The sequence below is a fragment of the Onychostoma macrolepis genome, chromosome 19 (assembly GCF_012432095.1).
Source record: "Onychostoma macrolepis isolate SWU-2019 chromosome 19, ASM1243209v1, whole genome shotgun sequence".
NCBI lineage: Eukaryota > Metazoa > Chordata > Actinopteri > Cypriniformes > Cyprinidae > Onychostoma > Onychostoma macrolepis.
The window spans coordinates 14,388,957-14,401,912 of NC_081173.1; the positions used below are offsets into that span (position 1 = coordinate 14,388,957).

Consider the following 12,956-nt stretch of genomic DNA (forward strand, 5'->3'; position numbering starts at 1 on the left):
CGAATCGGTGAGTTATTGTTTGAATCGTTTACTTGCATGAATAGTCCAAACGAACAGATTATGTAACACTTTATGCAATAGACTGCTTTAAAGCACACACCTTTACAGTATTAAACATAACAAAAAAATAAACAAACAAACAAACAAACAAAAAAAGCAGTGTCAGTGTTGCTTTCAGTTAGAATTACAACATGATTGTCTGCTATATATAAGAATATAACTCAGTATTGTAACAAAAAAGCAAAATATGAATAATTGATCAAAGCCTACTGATTAATCAGTGAAATAACTGGCAGTTAGTTGATGAATCGTTCTATTATCATTAGATTAATCGATCATTAAATCATTAGATAATCGTTTGTTGCAACTTGCAGCCCTACTTGGATATCAATCTGCATACGTGACGGACATTGTATGCGTGTCTTTGATATCTCCTTTTAAGGCATCCTGAGTAAAACAGCTCCATTGTTAACAAAGCACATAAAAACTGAACCGGAAGCAGTGCAACCTGTTTTACAGAATAGGGCAGTTTGTGTAATGAATGTTCCAGACAGCAGACATGTGAGTGGGTTTGAGTGTTCTGTGTATGCCTTCAAAATTGGCACTGCTGGAAAAAGTCACTGTTTATACTTTGGGACCCATTCCCCTAGCTGCTGATGCTCTGGTTTGCTCTTTGACTCTTCAGTCAATACAAAACCCCTGAACACTAGAATGCATGAATAATGTCAATTCTTTTATTTGACCATCTCAGTGTGAAACATTAAACATTCTCCCATATTTCATACATATACAGCTGCATAGTATCAAAATATGAGTTTTGTAGTCCATGTCTGTAATCTAGGGTCCTATGAAATATATATATATATATATATATATATATATATATATATTTCCTATTTAATTTTTCTTGACTGTTTTAATGGTTAAAATGAAATTTTTGTAATCAAAAAGCATGTCTAATTAATTGAAATAATGTAACATACAATGCACCAAAAATTTTATTTTTAAATTCATTTTTAAATTTTTTGGGCCCTGTGAAATGTTTTTATTTATTTATTTTTTAAATTCTTTGTTTTCTATTTTTCCATTTTAATGTATATAAGAAATTTGATCAATAAAAAATTCATGTCTAATCAATTGAATTCATAAAACTGTAACACTTTTTTTTATTTTATACATTTTTACAATAATAGGGCCCTATAAAATGTTTTATTTTGTGTTGTAATTGTTCTGGATTTATGATTTAAAACAAATGCATAGTTGAAAACATAAAAAATTGACAAAAACTTTATGCAGATAGCAATTTAAAATATAAAATTTTTCTCTTCCGTTTAAAATGAACAAAAATATTAGTGAATCATCTAGTACTCACAAATGTATGCAAACTTTAGCAATATGTATTTGCACATCTCACAGCTGTGATATAAACTAAAACCTATTGGCTATTAAAAAAATGAAGATGCAGTCTATATTGCATTCCACCCCAGCATCCTGTTTAATTTGGAAATACATCAACACTGGAACAAGTGAGCTCATTAAGCCATCTCATGGGGTCTTTAAATGTGTGAAACTCAACTTTCAAGCATTACACTGTGCTCAGGGTAGAGTTTAACCATATCTACATGTCGTCGTCAATTTAATGATCACCTGTCAGCTTACCTACTCTCAAAACAATGATAGCTGCGCTGCATTACTCATACCAAATGTAAAAGTACAAATTCAGAGTTGATTTATAAATAGCTAGACATCTTCCATTATTTCACAGTCTGATCTGGGCACTTGCCTCTGAAGCAGAGCCAGAGTAATGGAAAAGAAGGTGGAAAAAACAGCAATTATCAATCAAATACCATGCAACAGATTGGAGCATTTAAAAAGACTCATTCATACAAAGATCTGTGGCAGCATTTCAGTGCCTCTGATTGGAATCCGGGAATTGTAAATTGTGGCTAATTAGGCTGTCATGGGTTCATTAAGGGCTTCAGTGCCTCCCCTTTTCCTCACCTGCATGTATATTAAAACTCATTAGTCTCCTTGTCTGAGATTCCACTTGCATTAATTGCCACTGATGCCCCAGCTCTCACGTCCCATGATCCTCTTCTCTGCAGAGTTAGAGAAACAAAACTTCTCTGAATGTATATCCCTGTTATATTCTGTTTAGAGTTTCCAGTCAGCGTTGGCTGGTTAGCCCCTGTAGGTGTATGTCGTAATTACACCATCTGACTGCAAAAAAACCCCGTCTTTATCTATTTACATCCATTCCAATGTAGCTAGCTGTGTATTCTGATAAATTCAGCTACATGTACTGTAAATTAATTTAGCATTTTTTATAGAAGATTTTACAGATACAACCCTGTTATTTAAGTATTATTTATGTACTTGTATAATATTATTTTCATAATCTTTTAATGTAAATAAAGAATATCTCTTTTTTTTGTTTGTTTGTTTAAGTTATAGGTATTTTGCATGTGCTTTTGTCTTTCTGTTTTTTTAATATTTTTATATCCACCTTTTTCTTCAACGTGGAAGTAAGCCTATGGATGAGACTTCTGGTTCATTAGCCGTTATAGATAAATAACGAGAAGAATAACAACGTGCAGTAAACTGTAAAACTGTTTGCACTACAAACCAGTGTGTTCATAATTAAGATAATACATTAAAATAATATTGTAAGACACACAAATTAGCAGCAAAACAAACTGTTTTGTACAGCTAAAAATAGCTGGACGCGAATGAGACCAGAAGCTAGACCCAAAGAATTTACAAATGGCCCATTTTTACGACAGGAAAAAGGTGGATAGGTTTATTTTAGTTTTAGTAGTACACTGTAAAAAAGTTTTTAAGTAAATGATAATTAAAAACATTTTTTATTATTATTATTATTATTTACTTAATAATTTTAAGGCAACAGGTTTCCTCAGTTTTTTTAAGTTAAGTCAACTTATCACTTTTTACAGTGTAGTTTCAGTTTGTTACTAAGGTTTTTTTGTGTGTGTGTGTGTGTGTGTGTGTTAAGTTTTTGTTTTTGTCTAATATTTACATTTTATTTCATTACAGCTAAATTTCAGTTAATGAAAATGATTTGTAATAGTTTAAGTAAACAATAGCAACACTGATTTGCACACATGTATTGATAGATTGATTGATTTAGCTAGGTAGCACCCTTAAATTGACACATTATGGCTGTGTTTATACTTGTGGTGCGATTAGCCAATCAGTGTTGTCATAATATTATTTTCCTTCTGCTCCACAGAAATGAATCGCTTGGCATTCATGGCGTAGGTGGTTGTCTCAAAACAACCTGGCAGCAGAACTGAACGCCCATGAGCAAAGATGGTGGATTTCAACTGGGGGATCCTGCGCCAGCCAAGCAACTGCCATTGAGATGAAATGTACATGCTAATTGGTGGCTTTCATCAGGTATTGTAGACCTTGTTGGTCTCTTCTAGTCCTGTCTCTGTCTTTTTCCTGCCTCTCCGCCTGAACCCCCCACCTTCCCCACCCCCTGCCTTTCTCACTCTCTACAGCATCAGTGTGGTTTGACAAGGATGAAACGCTTGTCTGTCCTGTCAGGATTTGAGCTAAACTTAATGATCCAAGGCAAACATCTAATCCACTGTGCTGCGGAGTGGTACATGTGACAAATGCACCCGGTGGAGAAGACGAGCAGTGCCACAACTCACGCCATGCGTCTGATCCTTGCCCATGTCTCTCCAACACTAATGGCATTACACTGCCTGCTCCTTTAGCAGCGTTCATCCTTTGCCATTTATCTTTGCGTGATGCACGATGTACGTAAGTTGGCCTATTAATACTAAATGCCAGCTTGTCACGCACTTCAGGGAGAAAAGTTGACTCTCGAACTTTTCATTTATTTATTTTTTATATCTTGAGGAAAATATTTTTTGACTAGTTTTTTTAACTACTGGGAAATAAAGTTCTCTGACAGAATAAAATACTCAGAGTACCTAGAACGTTATCAAATATCAAGGAAGCTGGTGCATTACAGCTTCTCAAAAGCATGCAGGTTGTTTTGATCCAATCGCCTGAGCCGTAAATGTGACTATATGCCATCATAGCAATGCTAATTGGCTCATGGCACTCGAAGAATGTGTTCCAAGAACTTAAAACGTAAAAGCCTTCATAATTTGCAAATGATCATGTTATATTATTATGTTATTATATTATATTATATATAATTTGTATATTTCACACACATATATTACTTGCAATATATATATATATATATATATATATATTATTATTATATATTATAAAAAGTCTCTTTAAGTTTGTGTGATGAAAAAGATCATGTATTACAGATTGTCATACTCATTTGATGAAAACAGAGCTACTGTTGCACCTGTTAAAATGTTTCATTCTTTTTCTTTCGCTCCCTTTCCCTTTCTGTCAGCTTAACCCTACAATATGTGTTCAGATGTGATTTAATAAGTGGAGAGATCCCACGGGAGGCCTTGCATTGAGTTTTCCTGTGGGTCCTTTCTGTGTGTATGACTCTGCAGTGGCAGGGGTGCTCCCTGGCCCAGATTAATTACCCCCCTCTAATTGGTTTAGTGTCTCACAGCTGGGCCATGCAGGCAGCACGCTGATACATCCAGTTATATGACGCCCATCCGTCAAATCTGGCTATTAGAGCTGGGAACTGGGACCCAAGTGGTCCGTTTTCCTGCTGGAGTGAGTTTGTTTGTGTGTGTTTAAGAGAGAGGGAGAAAGGCAGTCATACACACCTGTACATTTGTCTTTATCAAACACCAGATAATTTGATCTCTTGATGTGCTGTGTGTCAGAGCAGAATGATTCAGGATTGATTGATGTTTGGATGCGTGAGTACATATAGAAGGAGTTTATCAAAGGGCAAAAATAATCTAGATGGTACATGTAGTATTTCAGATACATTTGATTACAGTCTTTTTCATACATCATGTTATTTATGCCTGGGTCAGTGACAAATATGGTTAAATAAGAAAAAGGAAAATCTAGTTTACAGCACATATGCCAGTGGTTAGAAATGTAATGTACATGTAAATGTTGGTTTCATGGTTTTGAAAAACTTGTCATGTGGTGTGACCATCAGGTAATAACATATTTCTCGTACACATTATATTTTGGCGTACTTATCTTAATCATTATTATTATTATTATTTTTAAATAAATGTATTTTTTTTTTTAAATAAATAATTAATTTAATTATTTGTTAATGGTATTTTACAACCTCTCCTGAGCTAAGCAGAATTGTTTTGATTTGGTGGACATATTTATTTTTTCTTTTTCTTTTTTTCTTAAAATATTTCAAATATTAGTAAACAGTGCAGCTGAGATTTTTTTTTTTCTATAAGTAGTAATAAGACTATGCCAAACTACTTAATAAATAATTTCAAGTTTTATTTCTCCCCCCTAATTATGATATCAGGACAGTTATATCACCCTGACATTTATTTTTTTATTTTTTTGTACATCCTGGAAGAGGTGTATTCAAATCTGTATTAACTGCAATTTTTATGTACTTTTGAACAAGACTAATAGATCTGTACAAAAATATCATCATGTCATTGGTCCACCCATGCTTCACATAAAAATGTAATTCTGTCATGTTCCAAACCAGTATGACTTTCTTTATTTGGTGGAACATAGAGGATATTTTGAAAATTGCTGGTAACCAAACTGTTACAGTTCCCATTGACTTCCAGTGTCTAGACAGCTAATAAAGGGTGAAGCAGTTTGGTTACTAGCATTCTTTAAAATTAACTTCTTTATTTTTTTCACAGAAAAAAGAAATGCATACAGGTTTGGAGTGACATGTGGGTGAGTAACTTAATTTTTTTCTTTTTTTTTTCTTTTTTGTGGACTATCCCTTTAAGAATATGCAAAGGTACAAACTTATTATATCCAAACTTCACCCACAGCCGTAACAGAAACGAATCAGATGAATGGGAAGACTGCCTGGCAGATGATGTAATAAATCTGAGATGTTGATTAAGCACACAGATATTGCGCCGGTGTGAAGTTACGGAGCCAAATGCATAAATATAAGTGGGGGAATTGAATTGTGACAGACATGATTCGAACGGATGTCATGTCAAATAAAACAAGTGAAGCGCATTATGAGGTGAGGAAATCTCCATGTATCCCCCTGTTCTTGTCTCTGGAATAAAGGCCAAGAGATTGGACTGTGAAAAGACCGTAGAGACGATTATTAACTTGCAAATGCTCTATACGGTCCCACAGAGTAACAACTTATTAAAGTGCAAATATATGATGCACACTCATATACTCATTTCCAGAGTGCGATGGAGTATTGTAGAGCTCACTGTGTCTCTTTTCTTCTGTCCTTCCCTCTTTTTTTTATCTCTTTGTCTTTCGTTCCCTATCTACCCCCTTCCCTTTATCTAATCAATCTCGTTAAACACACATTGTGTTATGCTGGCTTCTAAATGACAAAGATCTTCTTGCTTAAATCTTCACTTTTTCAGGGTCACTGACATTATGCATATTTATTCTAAGTGCACGTTTCCATGCCGATATTCAGAAGATACTTCTGTTAGAATATGAATCATAAAAATGCAAATAAAAGGTTTTTGTTGCTATCATTATCACTTTGGCGACCCTCTGGTGGTCTAATCAATTATGCAGACAGAACGTAACCCCCGGGCACAGACCCTGACACCAGCAGCACAAACTTTCAAGTCACCAGGCGCTTTGTCTAATGACAGAAATTTCACAACATGAAGACGAGGCCCATCAGCGTCTCAACAACATTGTGGTTCCACATCATTAATTTCCAGGGTCCTCTGTAGTGGGAGAAAACAAAATCAAATTAATTAGGATGCTGAAAACGAACATGAGAAATTAATAAAATAAAATAAAATGAAATAAAGGAGAGAGAAAAAAAAGTGCATTTGTGCTAATGGACGTGAAACAAACGATGCCATCATTTTTTTTAGGGAAAGGAAGCCTAACTGTGTTGTTGGCAATTTCAGATTCAATTATAATGCAGGGACCTCAGCTCTACCTTTTCAAATGAGGTTTAGATGAAAAAATTTAATTAGAAATTATAACCCTTGAGGAACTTGCAGACTGCAAAAATTGTTCCTGCTTTCCTCTAGGTAGACACAGTGTGATTTGTATGTTTGTGTAAGCGATGCTCATGTGGGCTGTACTGTTGCCTTCAGGTGCACAGTGAACTCCTACTTGTCATTTTGGTAGTCATTACTAACTGTTTCTGTCTGAAATTGTATATATACTGTATATACACATACATACATACATATATATATATATATATATATATATATATATATATATATATATAATTATTTATTTATGATTATTTTTCCAACATAAATAACCCTGGTCACCAATGTAGAAATATGCTTTTTGTTCCTAGATTGCTACCAGAAGGGTATAAATAAACCCCATGATGTCTAATACCTGTGCTCTGTCCCATTATGCCTACTTATATTATGCCCTGGGGAACATCATTTTGAGTGTGTAGCTGAAGAATTGGGAAGTTTTTGGACATACTACCACGATAATATTGTAATTGTTGTTTAAACGATATGCGATTTGACTTTATCTAGTAAATCGCAAAAACCAAACAAAAACAGACCCAGAGAATGCACGCATACACTACATGATAGCACGAGCATATTTAGAGATCACGCTTTCACTGCATGATTTAGTCTACTAAAATACATTTAGAATTCCTTCAAATACAAGATTTAGGGGCAAAAATACCCCTGTATGACTCTTATATTTTATAATATACAAACCCGATTCCAAAAAAGTTGGGACACTGTACAAATTGTGAATAAAAACAGAATGCAATGATGTGGAAGTTTCAAATTTCAATATTTTATTCAGAATACAACATACATGACATGCTGTATCAAATGTTTAAACTGAGAAAATGTATCATTTTAAGGGAAAAATAAGTTGATTTTAAATTTCATGGCATCAACACATCTCAAAAAAGTTGGGACAAGGCCATGTTTACCACTGTGTAGCATCCCCTCTTCTTTTTATAACAGTCTGCAAACGTCTGAGGGCTGAGGAGACAAGTTGCTCAAGTTTAGGAATAGGAATGTTGTCCCATTCTTGTCTAATACAGGCTTCTAGTTGCTCAACTGTCTTAGGTCTTCTTTGTCGCATCTTCCTCTTTATGATGCGCCACATGTTTTCTATGGGTGAAAGATCTGGACTGCAGCCTGGCCATTTCAGTACCCGGATCCTTCTTCTACGCAGCCATGATGTTGTAATTGATGTGGTCTGGCATTGTCATGTTGGAAAATGCAAGGTCTTCCCTGAAAGAGACGACGTCTGGATGGGAGCATATGTTGTTCTAGAACTTGGATATACCTTTCAGCATTGATGGTGCCTTTCCAGATGTGTAAGCTGCCCATGCCACACACACTCATGCAACCCCATACCATCAGAGATGCAGGCTTCTGAACTGAGCGCTGATAACAACTTGGGTTGTCCTTGTCCTCTTTAGTCCGGATGACATGGCGTCCCAGTTTTCCAAAAAGAACTTCAAATTTTGATTCGTCTGACCACAGAACAGTTTTCCACTTTGCCACAGTCCATTTTAAATGAGCCTTGGCCCAGAGAAAACGCCTGCGCTTCTGGATCATGTTTAGATATGTCTTCTTTTTTGACCTATAGAGTTTTAGCCGGCAACGGCTATATTGCCCCCTTCCTGTTTTTTATTTTTTGCATATTTGTCACACTTGAAAAATTCAGATCATCGAACTAATTTTAATATTACACAAAGATAATGCAAGTAAATACAAAATGCAGTTTTTAAATTATGATTTCATTTATTAAGGGAAAAAAAAGTTGTTCAAATCTACCTGGCCCTACGTGAAAAATTAATTGCCCCCTCCTGTTAAAACATGAAAGAATTGTGATTAACCACATTATTTTAGAAAGCTGAGTTAAATTTCACTTGCCAAACCCAGGCCTGATTACTGCCAGACCTGTTGAATCAAGAAATAACTTAAATAGAACCTGTCTGACAAAGTGAAATGTGCTTAAAGAGCAACTCATCATGCCGCAATCTAAAGAAATTCAAGAACAGATGAGAAACAAAATAGTTGACATGTATCAATCTGGAAAGGGTTATAAAGCCATTTCTAAGGCTTTGAGCTCCGGCGAACCACAGTCAGAGCCATTATCCACAAATGGAGAAAACTTGTAACAGAGGTGAATCTTCCCAGGAGTGGCCAGCCAACCAAAATTACTCCAAGAGCTCAATGACGACTCATCCAGGAGGTAATAAAAGAACCCAGAACAACATCTAAAGAACTGCAGGCCTCACTTGCCTCAATTAAGGTCAGTGTTCATGATTCAACAATAAGAAAGAGACTGGGAAAAAACGTCATCCATGGGAGAGTTCCAAGGCAAAAGTCATTGCTGACCAAAAAGAACACCAAGGCTCATCTCACATTTGCCAAAAAAATATCTTGATTATCCCCAAGACTTTTGGGCAAATATTCTGTGGACTGAAGCGACAAAAGTTGCAAAACAGCATTTCATAAAAAGAACATCATACCAACAGTCAAACATGGTGGTGGTAGTGTGATGGTCTGAGGCTGCTTTGCAGCTTCAGGACCTGGATGACTTGCCATAATTGATGGAACCATGAAATCTGCACTCTATCAGAAAATCCTGAAGGAGAATGTCCGGCTGTCAGTTTGTGACCTCAAGCTCAAGTGCATTTGGGTTATGCAGCAGGACAATGATCCCAAACACACCAGCAAGTCCACCTCTGAATGGCTCAGGAAAAATAAAATGAAGGTTTTGGAGTGGCCAAATCAAAGTCCGAACTTAAATCCGATTGAGATGCTGTGGCATGACCTTAAACAGTCCTTTCATGCTTGAAAACCTTCCAATGTGGCTGAATTAAAACAATTCTGCAAAGAAGAGTGGGCCAAAATTCCTCCATAGTGATGTGAAAGACTCATTGCCAGTTAACGCAAATGCTTGATTGCAGTTTTTGCTGCAAAGGGTGGCAAAACCAGTTAGGGGGCAATTACTTTTTCACGTAGGGCCAAGCAGGTTTGGACAGATTTTTTCCCTTAATAAATGAAATCATTATTTCAAAACTGCATTTTGTATTTACTCGGGTTATCTTTGTGTAATATTAAAATTTGTTTGTTCACACCACTGTAAGAATTTAACACAAAAGATGGTGCATGCGTTTAATTAGGTTAGAAAAAAATTGGCTGTGTATAGGTAAAAATGCTCATAAAATCCTGCAAACTAACCACTGCACAGAATATGAAGAATATCAAAAGTTTTGAGAGTCAGTTGTCTACGGCAGTCCTAAACCTAAACTAGTTTAATTATCATTATCTACAAAATTCCAGAAAATATTGAGATATCATTTTTTGTCATTATTGCACACCCCTACTACCACATCATAATTGCGTCATTAAAGCATGCGCTGTTGCATAGTCTCATGCATTCTGTCACTGTAAACTGGCCTGTTAGTCATCTTGTCACAGTTAACGTCCTCATATTCACACTCCACATTTCAGTTAATTTAATGTACACTACAGTTCTGCCTACCGTGTTGGAGAAAAAGAAGTAGCATGTTGATCTGCCAGTTATAGGTCCTTCATGCAAAAAACTCTCCTCGTTTATGAGTAATGATGCATTTAGAAGGTAATGGTCAAACGCATCTATAAAAGTTCACAATGTTGTTTCATTATTTAAACCTCTATACTTAAGCATCAGTCTTGCACATCTTTTTCGTGTTTGCAGTTCTGAACTCAATCCAAATTACAATGGGTTGTAGATAATATTAGCCATTAGGGTCTGCATGGCTCTGCACTATCAGTTTCAATTGGGAAATTTCCATACTCATTTCAACAAAATTTGGGATGCACTAATTTTAATTTTGACTACTTTTTAGGGTGGATAATATGCAAATTGGGATACAGCGCTGGAGTAAGTTATGTTACCATTTGCATTTTTGCTGTTTTGTTGATGCAGATATCCCTGGGAATACATGTGTTATGTGGGAATAGTGATATGTGATTTTGATCATCTCACCACAAAATACAGTCTTAAACAGTACTTCAATGTGAATAACATAATAAAATAACAATAACAAATGTATAACCTTTGAATCTAGAAATTAGAATAGAAAATATTCTTAAAGGTTACCATTTCCTTTTGATATCTTTTAAGTAACTCAAATTCACTGAATACGTTAGATTAGCTTGCTAATTTATTAGCATGCCAAGCATAGGCAACACACAACAAAGTGTTAGCTTAGCAGGCTTATCAGTTAGCACCTTCTTGGAAGGGCTTTCAGCGCAAAGTTCGTCACTCTCAGCAAACACGTGACGTTCAAAGACGTGCTCTTTATTTTTTTCTCCTTTGGCTCTTCCATTCCTCTTCAACGAGTATGCCCTGTAAAATGTTCTGTTGTTCTGTAAAACTTTTGTCAGAATGAATATATGTGCTTGCCAACTTTACATTCATTACTGTTTCTTTCCTCACTTTTTTTTTTTTTTTTTTTTACAGATATCATCTCAAAGTTTTATTTGGGGATCTGAGAAGCCCAGCTTGTCAAAACTGGTGTCTGGCCCGTGGGGAACGGATGGCTCATCTCCAGTATGTGCTCCCAGCTGAAAGCAGTCAACAAGCTCTGCTGTAACTGAGCCAATTTTTCAAAGCGTTCCGCTGATGTGATTGGTATCGTCCTCGGGCTGGATGGGTCCACTCTCAGTGACGGGGGAGGGGAAGGTTAGTCTGTCTTACCTGAGGATAGTGAGACCTTTCTGTAATCTACTCAGGGAGAAAATTATGGAGCTCAATTTAAGACTTACCCCATGAAATTAACACCCCCAGCTCTCTTTTCTGCTTCGAAGAGTGAATCTTTTTTTTTTTTTTTTTTTGATAGAATAGCTTGCTTCTTTGAAACTTCCAGAGTGAAAGAGGTTTTTGACTTTATTTTGGTTTTACCTTTAAAAGTCCATTCAGATGTAATTCGTAATTTTTTCTGATGAGATGATCGGGTTATGTAAATTGTTATGGAACACAATAACATAAAGCTTATTTAAAGCCATAAAATCAAAGCATTAACCTTTACCTATATACACTGAAGCAAGCTACAGATTTACAGTGCCCTCCAATAATATTGGCACCCTTGATAAATATGAGCAAAGGCGGCTATGAAAATAAATCTGCATTGTTTATCCTTTTGATCTTTCACTCAAAAAATTCACAAAATTCTAACCTATCATTGAAGTAAAACAATTAAAAGCGGAGAGAAAATCTCATGATGAAATAAATGTTTTTCTCCAATGAATGTTGGCCACAATTATTGGCACCCCTAGAAATTATTATAAGTAAATATCTCTGAAGTATATTCCATTCATATTTAAAATTCCAAAGCCAAATTCCCTTAATCATCCATCACAAGGAGTAAAACCTAAGAATATAGTTCTGATGTGCAGAACAAGATTGTTGAGCATGACAAAATAGAAAGTTTATTAACTTTATTAAGCTTTTTGGCAGCAAACCCACCAGATGAGTTTAGTACAAACAGGGATTAAAAAAAGTACCCCATGTCCACGGTTAAATATACTGCTGGATCTTTAATGTTGTGGGCCTGTTTTTCTGCCAGAGGTCCTGAACATCTTGTTCAGATGCATGGAAGCATGGATTCTATCAAATACCAACAGATAAAATATCAAAACCTGACTGCCTTTGTTAGAAATCTTATAATGGGCCGTGTTTGGATCTTCCACCAGGACAACAATTCAAAACAAACATCAAAATAAACACAAAAATGGGTCACTGAGCACAAAATGAATCTTTTACCATGGCTGTCCCTGTCCTCTGACCTGAACCCTGTAGAAGATGAGTGGGGTGAACTGAAGAGAAGAAGTACTAACATGGAGCTGTGATTCTGAAGGATCTGGAGA

At 35.7% G+C, this 12,956-nt stretch overlaps 1 long non-coding RNA gene across 1 annotated transcript in view; it reads left to right on the top strand.

Moving 5' to 3' along the window:
• The first annotated feature begins 3,344 nt into the window (after positions 1-3,344).
• Positions 3,345-12,956, top strand: part of LOC131526419 (uncharacterized) — a 29,051-nt gene continuing 19,439 nt past the window's right edge. The window contains exons 1-2 of the long non-coding RNA XR_009267449.1: positions 3,345-3,417; positions 11,551-11,772. This is a non-coding gene — a long non-coding RNA (uncharacterized LOC131526419). The remainder of the gene's footprint in view (positions 3,418-11,550; positions 11,773-12,956) is intronic.